The following is a 22,088-nucleotide window of genomic DNA, read 5'->3' as shown; positions in this document are numbered from 1 at the left end:
TAGGGGCATGCTCCCAGATCTGGGCATGGCCTGGCCCCTGGCTGGCAACCAAAGGTTCCCCCTTTGCTGGAGTAGATGCAAGGAGTTCTTCAGTGGGCTGCCTAGGTGCTTTTTGGCTCTGGGCAGCTGCTGAGGGGCTGGATGTGCCATGGCTGGCTGCAGGCTGGGCACGTGTCTTGCCCTCGTGCTCTGCTCCCAGAGGCAGCAGTGACTGGGAGGTTTGTGCCCAGCTCTGGGCACAGGCAGCATGGCCTGGGCACTGCTCGTGGTTGGGACAAGGGGGACAGGAGCCTTCAGCTGAGGGGTGGTTTCTGGGTTCTGTCCTTGCAGCCGGGCTCTGCGGATGCTGAGGCAGCTCTGGGCCGTGCCAGGGCTCTGCTGGGCTCAGCCCTGGGCACGGCTGGGCCCGCTCTGCCCTCACAGGGCTCTGAGAGCTTTGCATCACACGAGCCCGTTCCCAGCACACCGCCTGAGCTTTCTGCTTTTGCAGGTGAGGGAGACTCTCCTGCAGGCCAAGAGATTGCAGTTAGGGACACACACCCAATTGGCAAGAACCCAAACTCTCCACGGTCCCAGCTGAATGCCTGGATCTCCACAGGATGTTTTGTCTGTCTCCATTCCTTTTTGTCTGGAATTGTGCCGTAGCAATTGTGCAATTTCTTCCTCCTCCAGAAGTGCCACGAGTGGGCAAAACCTGGCGAGTGGGCCGTGTTCCTAAGGCAGTGCAGTCTGGAGCTGATGGATGGAGAGTTGCCCTTCTGCACTTCCAAACCAGAGCAAAAAGCTGTAAGTGGGTCTTTCCATCTTGAAGAAATCACTGACAATTTCAAAGGGAACAGCGCACCTCATCTGAAGGGTGAGAAGGAAGGGCATCTTCAAAAAGGATTTGGGGTTTGACAGAGTTTAGTTTCCCAGTCGTGCTTGGAGCTGGCAGGGCACAAAGCAATTTCCTCTTGCTTCAACCACAATTGAAAATAACAATATTGGAAATAAACCCCAACATCGTTTTAAATAGGCTGCTGAGGTCAGTAAGATGGATCCATACCATCAGCACGTTTCTAAAGTAAATAACTTAGTCCTTGTTTTAAAAAGATCGGTTGCCCCTTTATCCAAAGGTCTGGACTACTTTTCACTAACACGTTGTTTTGTTTGTATCTTTCACATGTTTTCTGTGGTTTTTTTTCCTTTTCTATGTTTTTTGTTTTTCCTAGAACAGAAATCCTCTCCTAAAACAGGAGTGTCCTTCGCTCCTGGTTCCCTTGTGGAGCAGCTCCTTCCCGCTGGCTGAGCTGCCCAGGCAGAGCCCAGCAGCTCCTGGCCCTGCAGGCCTGAGGCTTTTCCCATTGCTGGGCACGGACTGATGGAGCAGCACAGCTGAACACAGGGACACACAGAGGGACCAGGAGCAGCTGCCTTTGTCCACCTGGAGCTCCAAGGGCCAAACTCTCAGCAGACAGGGCTGGAAGAGACTTGCAGGCTCCCTGTTTGCTGTGCTGCCCCCCTTGTGCCTGGCCCAGCTCTGTGGGGGCAGAGGGAGAAGAAGGGGCAGAGGGAGAAGAAGGGGCAGCTGCCTCCCAGCTCCCAACCCCCAGCCCAGGGACCCCCGTGTGTACTTGGGGCACTGTCAGCACCCGCTGCTCCAGCCACCGCTTCTGCTGGCACTGACAGCAACAGCCAAATTGTGGCTGATCCCGAGGGAGCAGCAGCAGTGCCTGGATCTGATCCCTGACTCTGGGCAGGGCGGCAAAAAAACGACACCCACAGCAGCAGCAGCAGCAGCAGCAGCAGCAGCAGCAGCAGCAGCACATGGACCTGACTTTGAGCACAGCCCCTGGCACTGTTCCTGCCATGTGCAGTGGTGTCACAGCAGCCTGGGGCACCTGGGAGCCCTCAGTGCCAGCAGGGACTGGCGATGGCAGCGCTGGCATCCTGGAGGTTGTGCAGGGAACAGAGGTGGGGACTCCCTCTCCATGGGGAGCTTCCAGGTGGAAAAGGCTGCTGTGAGCAGGCAGCTGCAAGGGCAGAGAAAGGAGGGGCTGGAGCCCTTGATGTGTGCCAGTGCCACAGTCCTGGGCAGCAGCCACCAAGCACAGGGGGAGCAGAGGGCACAGCCAGAGGGACAAAACCAGTCAAGGTCAGAGAGTGGGAAGAGCCAGAGCTGGGAGCAGGAACAGCTGCTTCCTTGCACCCTTGAAGAAAGCTCTTGGCTGCTTCAAAGCACTGAAGGGCCTGAAGGGTAGAGAGGAGGCCACAGCAAACAATGCTCCTGGTGCCACACCCTCCCCTCTCAGCGTCCCAGAAGGAATTGCATGAGCTGTATTCTTCTTCTCCCTGAGCCCTCTCGTTCAGCATGAGCAGCTTAGCAGCAGGAGCTAAAGGAGCTGGAGCCTTAGGCCACAAGGGCTGACCAAGAGGGGCCTTTTGGACTCAAGGAATGCTGCTAACATGGACCTAGCTGAATGCAGCAGATGGAATCCTGGAATTACAGAATCCTTCCAGTTGGGAAAGACCTCAGAGCTCATGCAGTCCTGCTGTTCACCCAGCACTGTCAAGCCCAGCAGTAAATCGCATGCCTGAAGTACCAAAGGCTGGACAAGAGGCCCTGACTGAGGGCTGAACACCAGGCCCTGAGCCAAAGGGGATCTCTGGATGAACCTTCCAACCAAATGTTATCTTTGTATCCACACATGACCAAACTATGCACGGACATGAGCGCTGTGATAGATGTATGCACTCATGAGTGAAAGGTGGATTGACCTTTGTGTATTTAGAAGCCAAACAAGGCCGTGAAATCCAACATCTGGCCTTGTTTGGGGTGTGTTTGGTCAAAGCCAACTCCTTGGGTTCCTCCTTGAGCCCTGGCCAGGCTCTGGGTGTGAGCCAAGAGGAGAATGAAACCACATGTTGCTGCACTAGAAGTGCTGTCAGTTTGTTTCTTCAGCACTGTCAGAGCTGGGCCCTCTCTCAGCGGGGCTGGAAGCCTCAGCTGTGGCTGGAGGCACCTGCAGGAATTCCCAGTGTCCGGGAGTGGCTCTGCAGTCCTTGGCTGTGACAGCTTCCCCCAGCTGATGTGTGCATCTGGGTGATGGTAAAGTCTGGGGGGAACTGCTGATGGATCTTTCTTAATCACTGCGGGCACTTCTTGGGAGTGAGGACTGGGTGCATTGCTGAGCTTCTCCTTCTGTGATTCTTTGCTGCTTTGAACTTTAGAAAATTAAGCAATTCCTTCAGCTGGTGTCTGTGTCTTTGGTGCTGACCTTGCCCACTGGTAAAAGCAAAGTGGCGTAGTCTGGCTGGATCACAACAAAATGTCACTTTTAAAATGTAAATGTAAGGAGTCCGTCCCGTTGGAAATTGCTGGATGCGAAGCCCTTCCCTAGAGTTGTGTGTCTCAGGAGTGGGCTGAGGTCAGAGCACCGTGGGAGCAGTGGAGCCGTGAGTTAAAAGAGGCTGAACCAGTGGGTGTCTTCAAATGCATCCCAAAATTGCATATGGAAAAAGGAAAAGAACTTGTGTGTTTTGGGAGGATGAGGATGGATTTTGTTAAGAGCATATTGGAAACAGCAGCAACAGAAGGAACAATTTGTGTTGGAACACTCCCACATGGAGACACAGAAAAAGTTTTAATCTTGAGCTTGAATTTCATTGTGCTTGTGATATAATAATGTTACTGTGTTATATCTACATATGTGTACGCATATCTTACATGTCATGAAATAATATTTTTATTTTTATATAAATAATAATAATGATAATGTGAAATAATGCTGACAGTACTCGTGTGTTAGCTTTGGTTGCTCAGGGATGTAACACTGAATACCCTACAGAAAAGCTTTAACAAGGACATCAACGTCACGGCAAACTTTGTGAGACTGTTTATAATGAATACAGGAGGAAGGGATGAAATTGGCTGCTTTCATGGGGTTTGCTGACCGTGTGATGTGGAATGTGTTTTTTGTTAGTGTGGAAAACACAGTGATTAAGACTGCTGGGTTTTTCATACAGCAGGCTATCCACAAGCTGCGGCATTGGTTGGACAGATGAATGTTTGTTAAAAGAGCAGTTGAAAAAATGAGGAGCTGAGAAGCTGTCCCGATGGAGAAGCCAACTCCCAGATGTGCTCCCTACCCTTAGCAATGGGCCCACTGGGAAATGGAAAGGCCCTGGATGTGCATGGCTGCTCCCGGTTTGCAAATACAACCATGGCCAGTGAGACTTGGACTTCCTGGGAAATTGTTCTGGGTGCCACGGCCCCTGACAGGGCCCCCCAGAGGCTGCAGGGCTGGACTGTGATGCACTGGAATTAATTAGGATAAATCAGAAGCAAATGAGAGTTATCAATACGGAAAGAGGAGTTCAGATTCCTCCAGGACACTTTGTTTGGGGAACTGCTCACTGGAGCTTGGCCTTGCAAAGGGTTCACGTCACGGGAAGAGGAATTGATGCAGATTGTCAAGGAGAAATCAGAGTAATCCTTTTCAGCAATAGTGAACAAGATTGGATGATTTAGCCCTGTGGCACAGTAGCACCATTATTGATCTTCCAGCTTTCCAAACATCAGTGAAGGAAGGAGATCCAGCTCAGATCAGCACTGTTTGTGGAGATCAAGGCTTTGGATGCAGCAGTCCTAATAATGGAGCCAAAGTGTGGGTGGAGAGGCCAAGTGGCCCTCCCGAGCCAGCTGCAGGAACAGCTCTGGGGAAAGACAAGACTGTTGGAATGCTGGAACCTGGCAATATGTCCCTGCAGCCAAGTGCTCTATGTGAGAACAAGTGGATGTTTTGGGATATTGTTTTAGAGATCGTGCCAGACCACATCTGCGTGTTTGCCCCAAGGGTCCCGTTTGGGAAATGCTCTGATCCACGGGGCTCCATGTGAAGGCTGATGTGACACTGAGGCACTTCCAGACGAATTCCAGCCAGGAGCCTGGGGGTCCCTCAGGGCCTGGGACCCGGCACCTCTCCAGCCAAAGGGGAAAGGACCCCAGCAAGCCTTGTTACCCGCAGACAGCGCGGGAAAGCTGAACAGCAAAGGTCCCTCGGGACATTATTCTGGAATTAAATGGGCACCAGCTGCATGGACAGTGGAATTACTGTTCCTAACCCGGATGAGACTGAGGAAAAAGAATGAGTCACCTTGTCACTAAAGTAGTGCTTATGTCTGTAAGTTGTGTCTTGAGAGTCAGCCAGAATCTTTGTTTGCCAGAAACACCTGTAGAGTTTCATCAGGGATTAGTCCTGAAATTGTTCTGAAAATGTAAAGATCTTAGTAGCCAAAATACTCTATGTAAGTAATTGCTGGGTATGTCCTCAACTAATGTTGGGAGGAATGGGGGTCCCTTGGAGGGCCCACCCTGTGGGGTGGCCAGAGCTCTGTCCATGGGCTCTGACTCCTAACAGAGTCAGTGCAGGGACAGTTAAAGAAAACTGTGCTGTGCAAAAAAGGAATACAATGATCAGCTTTACAGGGTTCACTAAGATTTCCCTTCAGTAGAAACTGAACCCTGTTGGAGTTAGAGGCCCCAGTGTGAAAGGATTTCTGTGCTTTGCCATCACTCCCAATGTCCATAGAACTTGGGGTGCTGGAGCTGGTCAGGGTCAGTGTTAGAGCACTGCCAGCTGCAGGGCCACTGTGAAACTGCTGTGGCCCAAAGGCACGGGGGACACAAGAGGAGCACAGGGAGGAGCCCTGGATGCATCAGCAGCCCACAGTGGGAAATGGGAAATCAGACCTTTGGTACTGGGAATGGGACCTGCTGGATGTGCAGAGACAATGCCTGTAAAGGCTTCCCTCAATGTGTTTGGGTCCTGTTTTTCAGGCAGTGTTGATGCCTCCCTTGGGGGTACTTCAGCAACAAGCAGAAGGAAGAGTTTGGGCCGAGAGAACATTTCCCCCCACAGAGTGCCTTTGGTCTCAGAAAGCCAAAGACTCTGGTTCACCCTGTGCCCCATGAGCACTGCCTCGTCCTATGGAGTTCACATTAATGAGCTACATGGATTATTTGAAGAAGTAGAAAAGGATACTGTGCAAATATCCAGTAGCACATGCTGTGAGCTCCAACAAACACAAATGGGGCTCTACAGAACCTCATGGCCTTGGATCATCTGCTTGCTGGGCAAGGAGGAGCCTGGGCTATGACGGGACAGGAATGTTGCACTTCTATCAGTGATGAGTCTGAAGTGCAGCCATCAGGAATCACCTCAATAGGAAGAGCAGTAGAAGAGTGGCAGAAAGAAGAAAATTCTTCTTGCTGAGATTGCCTTCATGCCTGCCAAATTGGAGGCTGCTGTGAAATGCATTTGTGGCAGTCACTGCAAACATTGCAGTGTGAGCCCTTGGTGTGTAATGATTCCATGTTAGAGTTGTTGTGACACTTTGTGCTGGGAAATGGAGCACTGAGACTTGTCTCAAGAGAGACACAGTCTCAAGAGAAAGTGGGGATTTGAGAAACAACAGAGAAGAGCAACTAATTAGGCATGTTTTAAAAGAGTTGCAAATTACAGCTCTGAGTAATGAACTGTTCTTCAATTAATGCTTAATTGAAGAACAAGAGGTGATGCCTTTGTGCCTCATACCTAAATCCAAGACTCCATTATTGAAGGAATTGTTATGGAGGTTGTAGTTCATGCCTTGGTCAAAGCACTGGTTGAAGTACCAAGGCCTGAACATCAGGCCCTGAGCCAAAGCTGACCTCTAGATGCACCTTCCAAGCAAATGTTATATTTTTATCTGCTCATCAATGAGGCATTTTTAGCAATACGATCTCTGTATCTGTGTATTGGTGAAACAAGGATTTACCTTTCAGCATTTAGAAATCCAACAAGGTCCCATCTGGCCTTGTTTGGGGGTGTTTGGTCCAAGTGAACTCCCTTGGTTCCTCCTTGAGCCCTGGCCAGGCGTTGGGAGGAACCAAACAGGAGACTTAAACCCATGTTCCTGCACTAGGAGTGCTGTCAGATTCTCTGTTCAACACCATCAGAGCTGGGCCCTCTCTCAGCAGGGCTGGAAGCCTCAGCTGTGGCTGGAGGCACCTGCAGGAATTCCCAGTGTCCGGGAGTGGCTCTGCAGTCCTTGGCTGTGACAGCTTCCCCCAGCTGATGTGTGCATCTGGGTGATGGTAAAGTCTGGGGGGAACTGCTGATGGATCTTTCTTAATCACTGCGGGCATTTCTTGGGAGTGATGTCTGGGTGCATTGCTGAGCTTCTCCTGTTGTGATTCTTTGCAGTTTTGCGTTATATAAATTACGCAATTCCTTCAGCTGGTGTCTGTGTCTTTGGTGCTGACCCTGGCCACTGGTGAAACTGAGTCCCATCGTGCCTAGGAGTTACCTGGGAAGACAAACGCCACCACTGCAAATGTCCCCTGGTTTCTGCCTTCTTCCCCCCACTTTATACGCTGAGCATGATGTCCCATGGTCCGGGATCTCCCCCGGGTCAGTTGGGGTCACCTGTCCTGGCTGTGTCCCCTCCCAAGCTCCCCTGCACCCCCAGCCCCTCCCCAGCGTGGCTGGACGAGGGGCAGGAAAGGCCTTGGCTCTGTGCAAGCTCAGCAAGAGCAAAACCATCTGTGTGTGATGGAGCCTGTGCTCAGCACCCGACCCCAGCAGTGTCTCGGTGCCAGCATCCGTGGCATCAGGCCCTACAAGGGGTTTCCATGGCAAGTGCCATGCCAGGTGACCCAGGTGTCCTGTCCCAGTGAGGCTTGCCATGGAAACAGTGCCCAGCTGACCTTTCTGTCTGGCTGAGCTGGCCTTTGGCCCTGGCCCTGGGGTTTGCTGCTGGTCCCGCTGCGCCTGCCCAGCCAGCGCGGCACAGGGCAGGTGGCCATGGCACAAGCCCCCAGCGAGGGATCCCCTCTGGCTCTGGGCAGTGACAGCAGCCCTGAGCAAGGGGCCCAGGGCAGGTTTCCATGACAAGCAGCCATCACAATGGCTCCAGGCGTTGGCTGCCGTGGCACCAAAGTGAGGAAGGGGTCTCTGTGGCTGTTGCCATGGCACCTGACTGCATCAATGAGTGTCAGTGCAGCTGAAGCTGGACCAGCCCCGGCACCGCTTTGTCCTCAGGGTTGCCATGGCAGCTGAGGACACAACAGGTCTGCATGCAAGTGCCCATGGAACCTGACTGCACAAATGGCTCCTTGGGGTGGTTTCCAAGGCAACTTGAGCTGATGAGGGTTGCCCTGGCACCCAAACCCACTAGTGGGGGTCAGTGCAGTGTCCCTGGCAACAGTCCCTTGCAATGGCCCAGGGCACCTTGGGATGCTAATCCACCCTCACAGCTGGGCAGGGCAGCTCTGGAATGGTCTTGGTGCTGCCTGGGGCTTGGCACACACTTGAGGAGGGTGTCTGTTTTCAGTGGGGAACTTTTCGTTGTTTGGAGCAATCAAAACTGTTGTAGGTTGGTGTAGAAACAAAAAAAAAAATAAGAAAACCCTTCTTAGGGTGTGTGCAGCCAGTTCTCCAAGCAAAGCAGGGGTGTCAGCTGAGTCAGGACAGACAGGATGCGGTTGGGGAATGTGCAGCAAAGTTGTCCACACCCACCGGGTCAAACCTCAAGGCACAGCTTCTCTGAGCAGGCCAGACCTCCTTAGGAGAGACCCTGGAGCAATATCCATCACACAATGCTACAATCTCAGGGCCTGAGAGGAGACTGCAGAAACCTCTCCAGGAGTCCAAGTCAGAAAAAGAATGCAAAGGGTCTGGAGGCATTAATGGGTCCCACTGAGGTCCAGCTGCAGCACAGGCTGCTCATGGGCTCCTTGCAGGAGGGAATTGGAGACCAGGATTGCACAAAATCCTCACAGAGACTCAGTGTGGGAAGGAAAATGCAAAGTACCCTAAAACACCTTGGTTATCTCAAAGCATTAATGAGCGCCCCCCCAGTGTCAATACAGAGCAATCAAGGGACTCCTTAAAGTAGATAATTGGAGGTCAAGATTGCACAAACCTCTCCTGGAGTCGGTATCAAAAGGGAAACACCTAGTACTTGAAAAATCTGAAGTACCCTGAAGCATTAATGAGCCCCACTGAGTGTTGGTAATGATTAAGGATCTCCAGGGACTCATTAGAGCAGATAATTGAAGACCAGGATTGTAGGAAGCTCTGAGAGACTCCAAGGCAAGAGCAAAGGCCAAGGTCCTTTGAAAAACCTGCAGTCCCTGGAAGCATTCAGGAGCCCCCCAGGGCCATTCCTGACCAAGGCTCCCCAGGGACTCATGCCAGCAGATCCCTGAGGCCACCGGGGTGTGGGGCAGGGGAGGATGCTGAGGGCAGGACAAGGGGGTGACAGTGCCCAGCCTTGCTGGGGCTGTGCCAGGAGGCCCCAGTGGCTCAGGACAAGGTGTCTCCTCCCAGCCCTTGGTGGCACAGACGCTGCTGTGCCCCAGGGCACCAAGACTTGGCTTCTCCTGGGCACTGCCAGCCCTGCCAGGGCCCTTGGCCATGTCCAGCACAGCTTGTCCTGCACTGTCCCACAGCTGCTGCTGTGCCCCTGCAGGCTGCACACTCCCATCTCGCTGCCCCCCTGGCTCTGCCCTGCCACTGCCCACCCTGCCCTGACTTCTGCCCAGGCTGTCTCTGCAACCCCCAACCAATGGGCTGGGGATGGGCAAGTGTTCCTTAGGGCACAGGGAGGGGACAGCTTGGCTGGGGTGACCCAAGGGCTCTCCCATTGCATGCGATGTCAAGGGCAGCAATAAACTGAGGGCAAGGAAGGGCGTGAGATGGTCTCTGAATTTGTAGTGATCTTACACTCCTCCCTGATCTGAACATCCCACATTGCTTCTTTTGTGAAGCAGAGGTGCGCTTCTCCTACTGGGAAACTTTGGTATGCTGATGGAGCCCACCCTTTTTTCTAAATTGGTGGCTACCCAGTAACTTTTCCCATAGTAGTGCAAGTTTCTAAGTTGTGCTTATTATAGCAGGCCGAATAGATATGTGTGTGGAAGGCAAGGGTGGATACCGTGTGTCCACTGTACCGGATTGTCTGGTAAGGCTTGGAACAAGCATCAGCTCTGTTTCCTTTTATCATGATGAGCAATAGGATGACTCTCAGGACTATGTTCATCCCTCTGCCTCCCTCAAGGCCTACGGGGTTGCTGCCAGTAGCCGAGGTTTGTTTCATCTTCTCCTTCTCGGCAGCAGGGACTATGTCCTGGGGTGTCCCACTTTGTCCTTTTCTTCTGGTGTTGTTTCTTACTTTTGTTCCAGCTTTTAGCTTTATCCCCAGGACCAGGTACAGCAGTAAGAGCACGGTATACACAACCCTTTCTGGCACTCTTTTGCCAAAACCTTTGCTTTGGCTTTTGTTTTTTGTTTTGGCTTTTTTTTTTTTTTGTTTGCTTTGTCCCATTCTCAAATAACGCCCACCAATTGTGATCATTAATTTCGATTTCTCCTTGTGCTGATAGGGTATTAAGTACCTTAATAGTTTCCTTCTATTCATTTCTTCTACATTGGATACGTGATGCGAATGGGAGGTACCCACCATAGGAATGACTCCACCACAACTCGGTACAATATGGACACCTTTTCTTGATGAACGGGCTACAATCACACCCAGGTTCAGGACAGGTGACTTTCAGTCCTGACTGGGAGGCCTTTGAGAAGAATTGATCTGGTATCCACAGCAAGTCCTCCGAATTCGCACTTTGAGGCCTCTGGGCTCGGATGTCACGGTCCAACCTGTCTTGGCTTAATCGTATGTATGGCAAATCCTAGAGGTATGGTTTGAGCTAAAATTCTCTTCTTCCTTAATTCTCGCAAGTCTTTGTTTATTGTTATTATGTAGTTTTGAAGAGAAGGGTCCTGAACTAAGCCGGATCAAGGCGTACTCCTTTAGGGTAAGGCATACCATCCAGCATTTCATATGGTGAAATCCCTGTTTTCGAATTTGGCGTTGCCATGTATTAGACAGGGCCAGTGGGAGGCACTTTGTCCATGGCATTTTAGTCTCAATCATTAATTTTGACAGCTGCTGTTCTAAAGGTTGATTCATCATTTCAACTCTTCCAGAACTCTGAGGGTGCCAGGGTGTATGATACTCCCAGCTGATGCCTAGTGCCGAGGTCAGTAACTTCAGCACTGTAATAAAAACAACATAAAAATTGTTCATTAAAATAGAAGGACTACCAAGAGTTCAATAAAATAACAAAGAATAGAACCAGATCTGAGAGGGCACAAGTCATGCACCCGTAGTCCACAAGAATGTCTTGATTAGTTTGAGCTGAGTTAATTAACCATACCTAAGTATCCATTGTTCAACGTGTAAAAAGGATCTACTGATAAGGCAGAGGTTCTGCCGGGAAGAGGAGTCTTCTTCATTCCAACGACCACAGGAGGGCAAAGTACGACCCCTATCAACAGGCAGTGCAAGCGCAGACACGATTGCAAAAGGGACACGTACACCAGAAACAAGGGGTATAAAACCCAAAGGACTGAGAGAGGAAAGTGCGCGCCGTTGGTAGAGTGCTAACTCCCGGCCGCCCAGCGCTGCTTTTGCTTGTTACCGCTTGCTTAATAAATTCCCCTTGTTGATGTTCAATTGGCTCTGAGTCAGTGTGTGTGACAAACACTTATAACAAGCACTTCCAATGTAAAGTGTGTCCCTGGTCTGAGTCTATTGCTCGGACCAGCCCATACCTTGGTATTATGTGTTCTGTCAATATTCTGGCTACCACTTGTGATGTGTCTCCAGCTGCAGGGTATGCCTCTACCCAGTGGCTTAATTGGTTTACTATTACTAGTAAATATGTCTATCTTCCTATTTTTGGTGATTCTGTAAAATCTATTTGTATTCTTTCAAAGGGTCTGTAAGCAGTTTTCCATCCTCCTGACGGACCTTGTTGCATACCTTTTTTTATGAATTTTCTGACAAGTTAAACAACCTTGTCCTTGCACTACTCTCGAAGATCTGTCTATAAACAATTTTTCTCCATCCTTAAGTTTAACGTCTTCCAAGTCAGGTCTAGTTTTTCTTTGTAATTCTATAATGTCCACACAATTATATTTTAAGTTTTCTCCTGGTTCCCCATATAGGAATTGTGCAGGACTTTGAGCAGTTGTTGCTTTTAGCTCTAAATTTGGGGAAGTAATTAGAATAGCTTCATATTTTAATATTTAGGCATCGGTTAGCCATTTCTCAGCTTTTTGATTCAGAATTCCCCTGACATGATTGTTATAAGTGTTTGTCACACACACTGACTCAGAGCCAATTGAACATCAACAAGGGGAATTTATTAAGCAAGCGGTAACAAGCAAAAGCAGCGCTGGGCGGCCGGGAGTTAGCACTCCACCAACGGCGCGCGCTTTCCTCTCTCAGTCCTTTGGGTTTTATACCCCTTGTTTCTGCTGTACGTGTCTCTTTTGCAATCGTGTCTCCGCTGGCGCTGCCTGTTGATAGGGGTCGTACTTTGCCCTCCGGTGGTCGTTGGAATGAAGAAGACTCCTCTTCCCGGCAGAACCTCTGCCTTATCAGTAGATCCTTTTTACACGTTGAACAATGGACACTTAAGTATGGTTAATTAACTCAGCTCAAACTAATCAAGACATTCTTATGGACTACGGGTGCATGACTTGTGCCCTCTCAGATCTGGTTTTATTCTTTGTTATTTTATTGAACTCTTGGTAGTCCTTCTATTTTAATGAACAATTTTTATGTTGTTTTTATTACAATCCCTCCTTTTTTTTTTCTTTCATAATTTGTTCATTAAATCTTTTTAATTCTTGATAGCTCAATGCAAGCTCTTTTCCCACCTCCTCATTATTTAAGATGTGCTCGTATTTAGCTTTAATTAACATCAGGTGAGCAGCTTCTAATCGCCTTTTTACAATTTCTATGATCTTATTAAAGATGCAAGGTCCGAAAGTTAATCCGAACACCAGAAATAACAAAGGACCTGCAATTGTAGATAGCAGAGTAGTAAGCCAGGGAGAACTGTTAAACCAAGTTTCATACCAGGACTGTTGAGCTTCTCTTTCTCGCCTTTTTTGCTCTAGCCTTTCTCTCAGTTTAGCCATTGTATCTCTAACAATCCCGGTGTGATCTGCATAAATGCAACATTCTTCTTTAAGTGCTGCACACAGTCCTCCTTGCTGAAGGAAGATTAAATCCAGCCCCCTTCGGTTTTGTAATACTACCTCAGATAAAGATCGAACAGATTTTTCTAAGGCTGTGATTGATTCTTCTATTCTAGCTAAATCTTCATCTACTGCTATCCTTAATGTATTAAATTCTGTTGTTTGTCTCACTAGGGAAGCTATTCCTGTACCAGCTCCCTCAGTGCCCACCAACATAAGTGTGGCTACAGTAAGAGCTGTAAAGGGCTCTCTTTTTTGTAAATGATGTTCTGGGGTATTTTGGGCTTGATATACATATTCCTCTGGATGGTATATAATTTTGGGGTCTCTTTTACCACTGGGTTAGGACTGACACCCACTAGGTCTTTTGGAGCTATTTCTTTCTTTATTAGTATTAATCTTCCTCGGTCTGTGCCAGGTTCCCAAAATCGAATTCACCAGATTTTCCCAGTATTTCACCCTGGATCCTGTGGATTGGTTATGTTAAGGTAAATCATCCAACAGGTATTTCGATTTCTCCCTTGCACTGTGTCATCATATCCATGTTTGGGTATTTGACATCCAGGTTGTCCTCACCTGACTCTAAGGTATCTGTCTTGGCCTGCCCCCGGTTCCCAATCAGAGGCAATAGTTTCGCATCCCCAATATGCACAATAGTAATGTCCAGGCCAATTGCAATAACCCCATCCTGGATTTGAGCTTGGGCACTTATAAAAGGCCTTAGATTGTACTTGTCTTTTGTATGTGTTATCAGTCCCTGCTCGAATAATTGAGCTCAAATGTGTTTGGAAGCTTGGGGCTGCAGTTGTAATTGTTGAGTTTATAACTATCGAGTCTTCTATTTGTATCAAAGACCATTTGAAAGGTTGATGCTTGTTCGCATAAGCATCTACTTGGCTGATTTGTATATATATTACAGCTAAAATTCCCATAACCTGCCAAGAAGGGTGTGGTCCTGGTGGATTTTTATTTTTAATTCCTTTGTGTTTTAATGTGAATTTTTTTTTTTTTTTTTGCACCCCCCCTTCTGGGTCTATGAGTGATTTCTGGGATTTAAAATCCTTGAGGCAGTTCTCGGAACATTTCTGAATTGTTCCAGTCTGTGGGTTCTCTCCTCCACCTTTTCTTATCCCTCTGCCTCGCTCGCCGACTCGGTTGCTTCGAGCCGCGAGGGGAACCATCTTCTCGGCAGCAAGGATATTCTTCAGGAGGGCCATGTCGTTTTTTTGTTGCCTCTTTTTATAAGATTCCCAGTTCTTATCCTTCACTTGTGGTGAAGAACACCAGACCCCAGGTACTGCTTTTCTACAATTTCCCTTAATGATTTTAGCTATGAAAGGAACTGGTTCATTAGGATGGAAGCAATAATTTTCTGACTTTGCCCCCCCTTGTGAATACCCTTCCCCTTCATGTAAAATCCTTTTAGTAAGCTCCCGTTTTAGTTGATAGCAATTCTTACAAACACTGCTAGGTGGACTTCCTCTCTAACAATGGACCCACCACCGTTCTTGGCAAATTTTACAAACAAAACATACAAATGGATAACAACCACAATCCTTGTTCGAGCAATATGTCTTGAAATATCCAGTTATCAAGTAGTTACACTTAATTTCGCTGTCTCATTGTACCCGAACTACCTTCACAGTGTTCATTTAAGTCCGTTTTAGGGTGACTCTAAGATCTCCTGGAGCGCTGGTTACTTTCCAGGGTTCCTCGGAGGAGGGGTGTATAGGTCCTTTATCCTGCTTGCATGAGTCCAGCCTTTTTCCGCGGTTCTGATGGCAGTTTCTGTGGTAACACAACATAGGGACCTTCCCAAGTTGGAGTTAACGTATTTTCTTTCCATGTTTTAACCAAAACCTTATCACCCACTTTTATATTGTGAATTGCTAAGTCAAGAGGAGGTCTTTGTACCAATAATCCAGCTTTTCTGAGTTTATCACGAGCTTGTGTCAGCTGTATTATGTAATGATTAATTTGTTGATTACTTATCTCGGGATGATCTGCTGCGGCATCCATACTATACGGCATTCCATAAAGCATTTCAAAGGGGGAAATCCCTACATCAGTCCGGGGTTGAGTGCGTATATTTAGCAAAGCTAAAGGTAAACATTTTACCCAAGATAATTGTGTTTCATACATCAGCTTGGTTAGTTGTTTCTTTATTTCTCCATTTATTCTTTCTACTTTCCCCGAACTCTGTGGGTGCCAAGGAGTGTGATACTTCCATTTTGTCCCCAGGGCTGAAACAATTTCTTTAGCGATTTTAGATGTAAAATGTGCCCCCCTGTCTGAATCTATCACCTCTATTAACCCATATCGAGGGATGATATCTTCTAGCAAAATTTTCACCACTGCTTGTGTAGTTGCTCTAGAGGTAGGAAAAGCTTCTACAAAATGGGTTAAATGGTCAATTATCACTTACAAATGTTTGTATCTCCCTACCTTAGGCAAATCAGTAAAGTCAATTTGAATGTGTGAAAAAGGTCTGTACGCTAAATCCCTTCCCCCAGCTTCCCGTTGTCTCCACTGCTTCTTATTCACCTTTTGACAGGTTAAACATCGTTGTGTGACCTGTTTGGCTAAGTTATACATCCCAATACAGACATATTTAATAGCAAAATGATCTATCAAGGCTTGTGTACCCCAGTGAGTTTTGGAGTGGATGGCTTCCAAAATTCTTCGGGCTACCGGTTTTGGAAGAACTTCGCGACCGTCTGGCAATTCTCGTTTATTTCCCTTCTTCACTACCCCCATTTCATTCAATTTCTGTTGTTCTCTCTCAGTGAATGTGAGTATTTGAATTGGCCCGTGATAATAACAATGCGTCTTAGTGGGGTTCAAACAGACACATTCTATCTTATCTATTTTGGAATCTTCCCAGCAAAGCATACAAGGTAATTTGTTTAAATCTTTTTCACAAAAGGAGCAATTTCTCTTAACTCCTGCAGCCTTTTCTTTTAATACCCTGAGGGCTGCGGCCTTTGCTTCGTGATCTGCTAGGTTATTTCCCCTCACTCGATTGTTTACTCCAGTCTGGTGCCCTTTTACATGGACCACAGCTATTTCAGTGGGCCACCTTAGAGCCTGTAAAACCTTCCTTACTAAATCTTCATGAATTAATCTTTTTCCTTGGGAACTAATCAAACCTCTCTCTTCTCAAATTTTTCCAAAGGTATGCACCACCCCATAAGCATATTTTGAGTCTGTAAAGATTGTTCTTGCTTTTCCTCTCAATAATTTCAGTGCTCGCCATACAGCATACAATTCACAAGCCTGCGCTGACCACACAGAATTTAGTGGTCCTGATTCTATTACCTCTAGGGTCTTTCTATTAATTACTGCATAACCAGATTTTCTCCTTTCTTCAACTACTCGGGAAGACCCATCCACAAACAGTTTTTCCCCATATTCTAATTCTTCCTCTTCTAGGTCTGGTCTGATTTTTGTTTGTTCTTCTATTACCCTTGAACAATCATGCCTTAAGTTTTCACTCGGTTCCCCATATAAAAATTGGGCGGGATTTTGGAGAGAGGTAGTCTCTAAGCTCAATTTAGGAGAAGATATAAGGATCTTTTCATATTTTAAAAGCCGAGCATCAGTTATCTATTTGTCTGCTTTCTGTTGGAGGACCCCCCTTATGTTGTGAGGAGACAAAACATGCAACTCTCCCCCGAAAGTGATTTTTACAGCTTCTTCTACTAACAGAGCAGCAGCCACTATCGACTGCAAACATGTTGGCCAACCCCTTGATACTGGATCTAGTAATTTAGATAGGTAGGCCACAGGCTTTTTACTACCAGCCCAATCCTGGGCTAACACCCCATATGCTGTTCCTTCCGTTGTGTTTACAGAGAGATAAAAAGGCCTTTTTAAATCTGGGAGGCTTAATACAGGTGCATTTACCAACTCTGTCTTGAGAATTTGTAATTTGTCTTCATCTAACTGATTCCACTTAAGTAAACCAGTCTTGGTTAATTTTTCATATAAAAATTTTACTTTCCCACTAAACCCCTCAATCCATTGTCTACAATATCTAAATAATCCCAGTAATTGCCTCACCTCTCGTTTTGTTTGTAGCCTTGGCATAGATAAGATCCCTTTTATTCTATCCAGATCTATCTTTTTCATTCCTTGCTTCAGCCTGTATCCCAGGTATTTTACTTCTTCTACAAATTGGAGTTTAGATTTTGATACCTTCAGTCCTTTTAAACTAAGGAAGTTCAACAGCTTTATGCTCTCTTGCCTTACCACCCATTCCTCTTTGCCAGCAATCAACAAGTCATCCGCATATTGAATCAACACGGCCCCTTCTCCTAACTTATAATCACTTAGTAATTGTTCAAGTGCTTGGCCGAACAAATTGGGGGACTCAGTAAATCCTTGAGGAAGAACCGTCCAGCGAAGCTGCTGTTTTCTATGAGTATCTGGGTCTTCCCACTCAAATGCAAAATAATCCCTACAATTCTTTTTCAAGGGGCACGCCCAAAAAGCATCTTTTAAATCTATTACACTATACCATTGATTATCAGGTCCTAATTGGCTCAACAGGGTGTAAGGGTTTGCTACTACGGGAAATCGTTCCACGGTTCTTTTATTAATTTCCCGTAAATCATGTACTAACCGGTATTTCCCATCAGGTTTCTTAACAGGGAGAATGGGTGTATTAAAAGGGGACATGCAGGGTTCCAACAATCCTTGTTTTAGAAGTCTTTCAACTTCGGGTTTTATCCCCATTTTCCCTTCATCTGAAATTGGATATTGCTTAATCTTTACTGGAATGTCAGGGTCTTTCAATGTCACTTCAAACGGTTCTATCTCCAATCGACCCACAGTGTCGGGGGTATACCAAACTTCTGGGTTTATTTCCTGTTCATCCTCTACTCGCAATGGACATAATTTTACTGTTAATCGTTTATTTTTTATACTAATTTCAATTCCTAATTCTACCATAAGATCTCTTCCTAAAAGATTGTAATCAGCTTCAGGTACCAACAGGAGGGTTCCTAAACCCAATTTTGAGCTGCTTTCAAAAGCTACATCTTTAATCACAGGTACACTAAAAGGTTCTCCCTTCGCTCCCACAACTTGGATTCTTTCTTTTGATATTTTACATCCTAAAGGGAGGCTTTGTACTGTGGACCTTTCTGCTCCAGTGTCAATTAAAAACTCAATTTCCTGTTGCTGGGGACCTACTTTCAGCTTTACCAGGGGCTCTGATCTTTCTCGGGTCCCCAGCAAATAGAGCCCTTGACCCCCCTAATCTTCCTTAAATTCTTTCTCATCTGCAATCCTTTTCCGACAATCTCTCCGAAAATGCCCTCTCTTTCCACAATAATAACAAGTCCCCTGGGTGCCCTCCTTTTCTCTAGGCACATTTCTGGTTCTAGGAGGGCCCGCCTTCGAGGGGAATCGACTAGTTGTTACCCGTTGCCCCTCACGTACTACTGCCATCATTACTTTAGCCTGCTTCCTGTGTCCTTCTTCCTCTCTCCGGACATACACCTTCTGCGCTTCCCGCAACAATTCATCTAAACCACGATCATGCCAATCCTCAATTTTCTCTAACTTTTTCCTGATGTCAGGCCAAGATTTTGCTACAAATTGAGTTTTTAATAACACTTGACCTTCTGGAGTATCAGGATTCACTCCGGAATATAGTTGAAATGACCTTCGGAGCCTCTCTATCCATTCAGTAGGGTCTTCATCTTTCTTTTGGCTTTCACAGAAGGCTTTATTTACATTTTGTCCCCGAGGGACAGATTCCCGGATTCCTTGGATTAGGATAGTTCTTAAATCTGCCATATGGGCTCGGTGCTGTGGATTTTGCTTATCCCAGTTGGGGCATTGCAATGGCCACTTCACATCAGCTTGGGGACCTGCCTGGTGGTCCCTGTCCCACACCCTCATTCCCGCTGTTCTGATCATTCTCCTTTCCTCAGAAGAGAACAAAATTCCTATGATAGACTGCATTTCATCCCACGTATATATATTGGGACCCAAAAATTGATCAACCCTTTCCGCCACCCCAAGGGGATCTTCTAGCAAATGTCCCTTCTCTTTCTTGAATTCTCTAACATCTCCAGAATTAAGGGGCACTTCTACATAGCCTATGCCCGGTATTTGGGCAGGCTGCCCCTGTTGTCCAGCATTTGGATTAGGGATCATCCCCAGGCCCACTTCTCTTAATGGATACAGGGTTGGACCTTCTCTATCCCTCCTAGACTGGCTGCGAGTGATCCTTCGGTTATCTTCGGATCTTAACTCGTGGTTCCCCAATTCTCGTTCCCCGGATTCTTCTTCATGATCTGACTCTAGGACTTGTGCCTGGGGAGGTGGGGGAACTGGGAGAGGAGGAGATATGTATGGCGGGGGGGGAGCAGTCGGGACCTCCTCGGATCGTTTAGATTTCTTTTTTCCTCCCCAGGTGTTTAGGGCAAACAATCCAGTCCTAGTTTCTCCCACTATCCAAAGGGCAGCATATTCACTTTCTTCCAGGCAAAAAGGTTCTTTAGAGTTTACATAAATATTTAATGCCTGGCAAATCCAATTTTTGGAACTTCCGAATACTGGCCAAAACAGATTATCCCCACGGATCTGTTTCCCTCCCCACACCTCCATACAATAATGTATCATTTTGACCTTATCCTTCCCTTTCCTAGAAGAATAATCATTCCAATATTTAATCATCATCCCTAACGGACTGTCAGGGGGTATCTGGGGGAGCTTTACTGGGGTCCCCTTACCCATGGGATCAGAGGGCTTGCTTTTCCCCTGTCCCATCTTCCAGAACACCAACAAACACTCACACACACGTTTCCCTCTTTTTGTGGCCCAGACCCTCGCGGGATTTGGGAACCGCACTACTCAGAGGTCCGCACTCACTTCGCCCACATTGGACGTCTCATTTGCTGTGTCCTGGGATACCCAACCCCAACCGAGCGGATTCCCAAATATACTTACGCTTCCTGCGTCTTCGCCCGGGGCTTCGTGCACAAAGATTATGGGGTTACCGGTTTTCCTTTGCTTGTTACCAATTTAGGGTTCGTCGGTAAGGGTCCAGGAGGGTGGACGCAGCACCAAGGCCGCTAAAAGCGGGGAGCCTCCCTGGTGGAGGTCTCCCACCGGGTTGCCCTTATCCGAGTCACGGCACCAATTTGTTATAAGTGTTTGTCACACACACTGACTCAGAGCCAATTGAACATCAACAAGGGGAATTTATTAAGCAAGCGGTAACAAGCAAAAGCAGCGCTGGGCGGCCGGGAGTTAGCACTCCACCAACGGCGCGCGCTTTCCTCTCTCAGTCCTTTGGGTTTTATACCCCTTGTTTCTGCTGTACGTGTCTCTTTTGCAATCGTGTCTCCGCTGGCGCTGCCTGTTGATAGGGGTCGTACTTTGCCCTCCGGTGGTCGTTGGAATGAAGAAGACTCCTCTTCCCGGCAGAACCTCTGCCTTATCAGTAGATCCTTTTTACACGTTGAACAATGGACACTTAAGTATGGTTAATTAACTCAGCTCAAACTAATCAAGACATTCTTATGGACTACGGGTGCATGACTTGTGCCCTCTCAGATCTGGTTTTATTCTTTGTTATTTTATTGAACTCTTGGTAGTCCTTCTATTTTAATGAACAATTTTTATGTTGTTTTTATTACAATGATGAGGGGAGTGTACCATTAGGGGTGCCCCAGAGGTGACTTTTTGGGCTTCCTCAGTTAAAAGTGCTGTGGCCACTAGGGCTTGTAGACATGAGGGCCAGCCCCAACTGACAGGGTCTAGCAGTTTAGAATAATATCCCACTGGCCTTTGACTGCTTGCCCATTCCTGAGTGAGTACCCCATATGCTGTTTGATCAGAGGTGTTTACAAATAACTGAAATGGTCTCTCCAAATCCGGGAGACTTAGTACAGGGGCTTGAATTGAATCATGTTTGACTTTTTAAAAACTTTTGTCATTCACCTTTGTCCATTTTCTTAATAAATTATTTTCTGCCTCTGGCAGTAACAGTAGATTTGTAATTCAATTCTGCTCTGGGTCTCAATTTGCATATATTTAATAATAAGGACTCAAAATGGTTCACTTTTTGCTCCCATCACAAGTGCTGTTTCTCTACTAGGTTTGCACGTTTTTGGTAGGTGTTTAATTGTGGATATTTTTTTTTGGCTCTTGTATCTACTAAAAGTTCCACCTCCTCTCCATGGGGACCGATTTTTTAAAAATTATTTTTTCAAGGGCTCTTTCGATGGTATAGTCCCCAATACATACAGCCCTTGACACCCTTATTCGTTCTTTTGGAACATTTTTTCATCCCGTATCCTCTCTTTACATTTTTTTTTTTTTTTTTACTATGACCTTTCTTGTTACAGTAAAAGCAGGTTCGACTTAGTGAATTATTTCCTGCCTCATTTCCTTGTTTCCGTGGGGGTTTTCGTGTTTTCCCTCCCCCTTTCTTCCCTGGTGAGTAGGATACTTAATGTAGATTGTAATTCCATCCAAGTACACATACTTGGTCCGAGGAATTGATTTAGTGTCTCAGATACCCCTATAGGATCTTCCAATAGTTTTCCCATCTCTTTTTCTAAGTTTCTTACCTCCCCTGTGTTCAAGGGAACATTTACAAATCCAGTTAATTCAGTCTGTTGTCCCGCTAATGGGACTTCCCTCAGGGGGTAAAGGGGAGCCTTTGTGTCATTATCTCCCTCCTCTCTGCTGATCCTATCGCTCCTGGTATTTCTTTGACTCCAGGGAGTCCTTTGAGCTATTGGAGTACCAGAAGGGGAGGGAGCAGAGACATTGGGGGGGGGGAGGGGGGGATCGCCTGTATTTTTTTGTATTATATGGAGGTGGGAGATTATCAAGGGATTCCCAGGTAACCTTTTTTGTTATCCTCATCCTCTTTTTCCTTGACCGTACATCCCGAGAATGGTTTATGCTGTTCTGTCCACAGAGCAGCACAGTCACATTCCTCTCTGTTAAATGGTTCTTTACAAGCATCCTAAGTGTTTAATGCCC

This window comes from Cinclus cinclus, unplaced genomic scaffold, assembly GCF_963662255.1.
Source record: "Cinclus cinclus unplaced genomic scaffold, bCinCin1.1 SCAFFOLD_65, whole genome shotgun sequence".
In the NCBI taxonomy this organism is placed as follows: domain Eukaryota; kingdom Metazoa; phylum Chordata; class Aves; order Passeriformes; family Cinclidae; genus Cinclus; species Cinclus cinclus.
The sequence above is the reverse complement of the archived record's forward strand: the minus strand, read 5'-3'. Positions refer to the sequence as shown.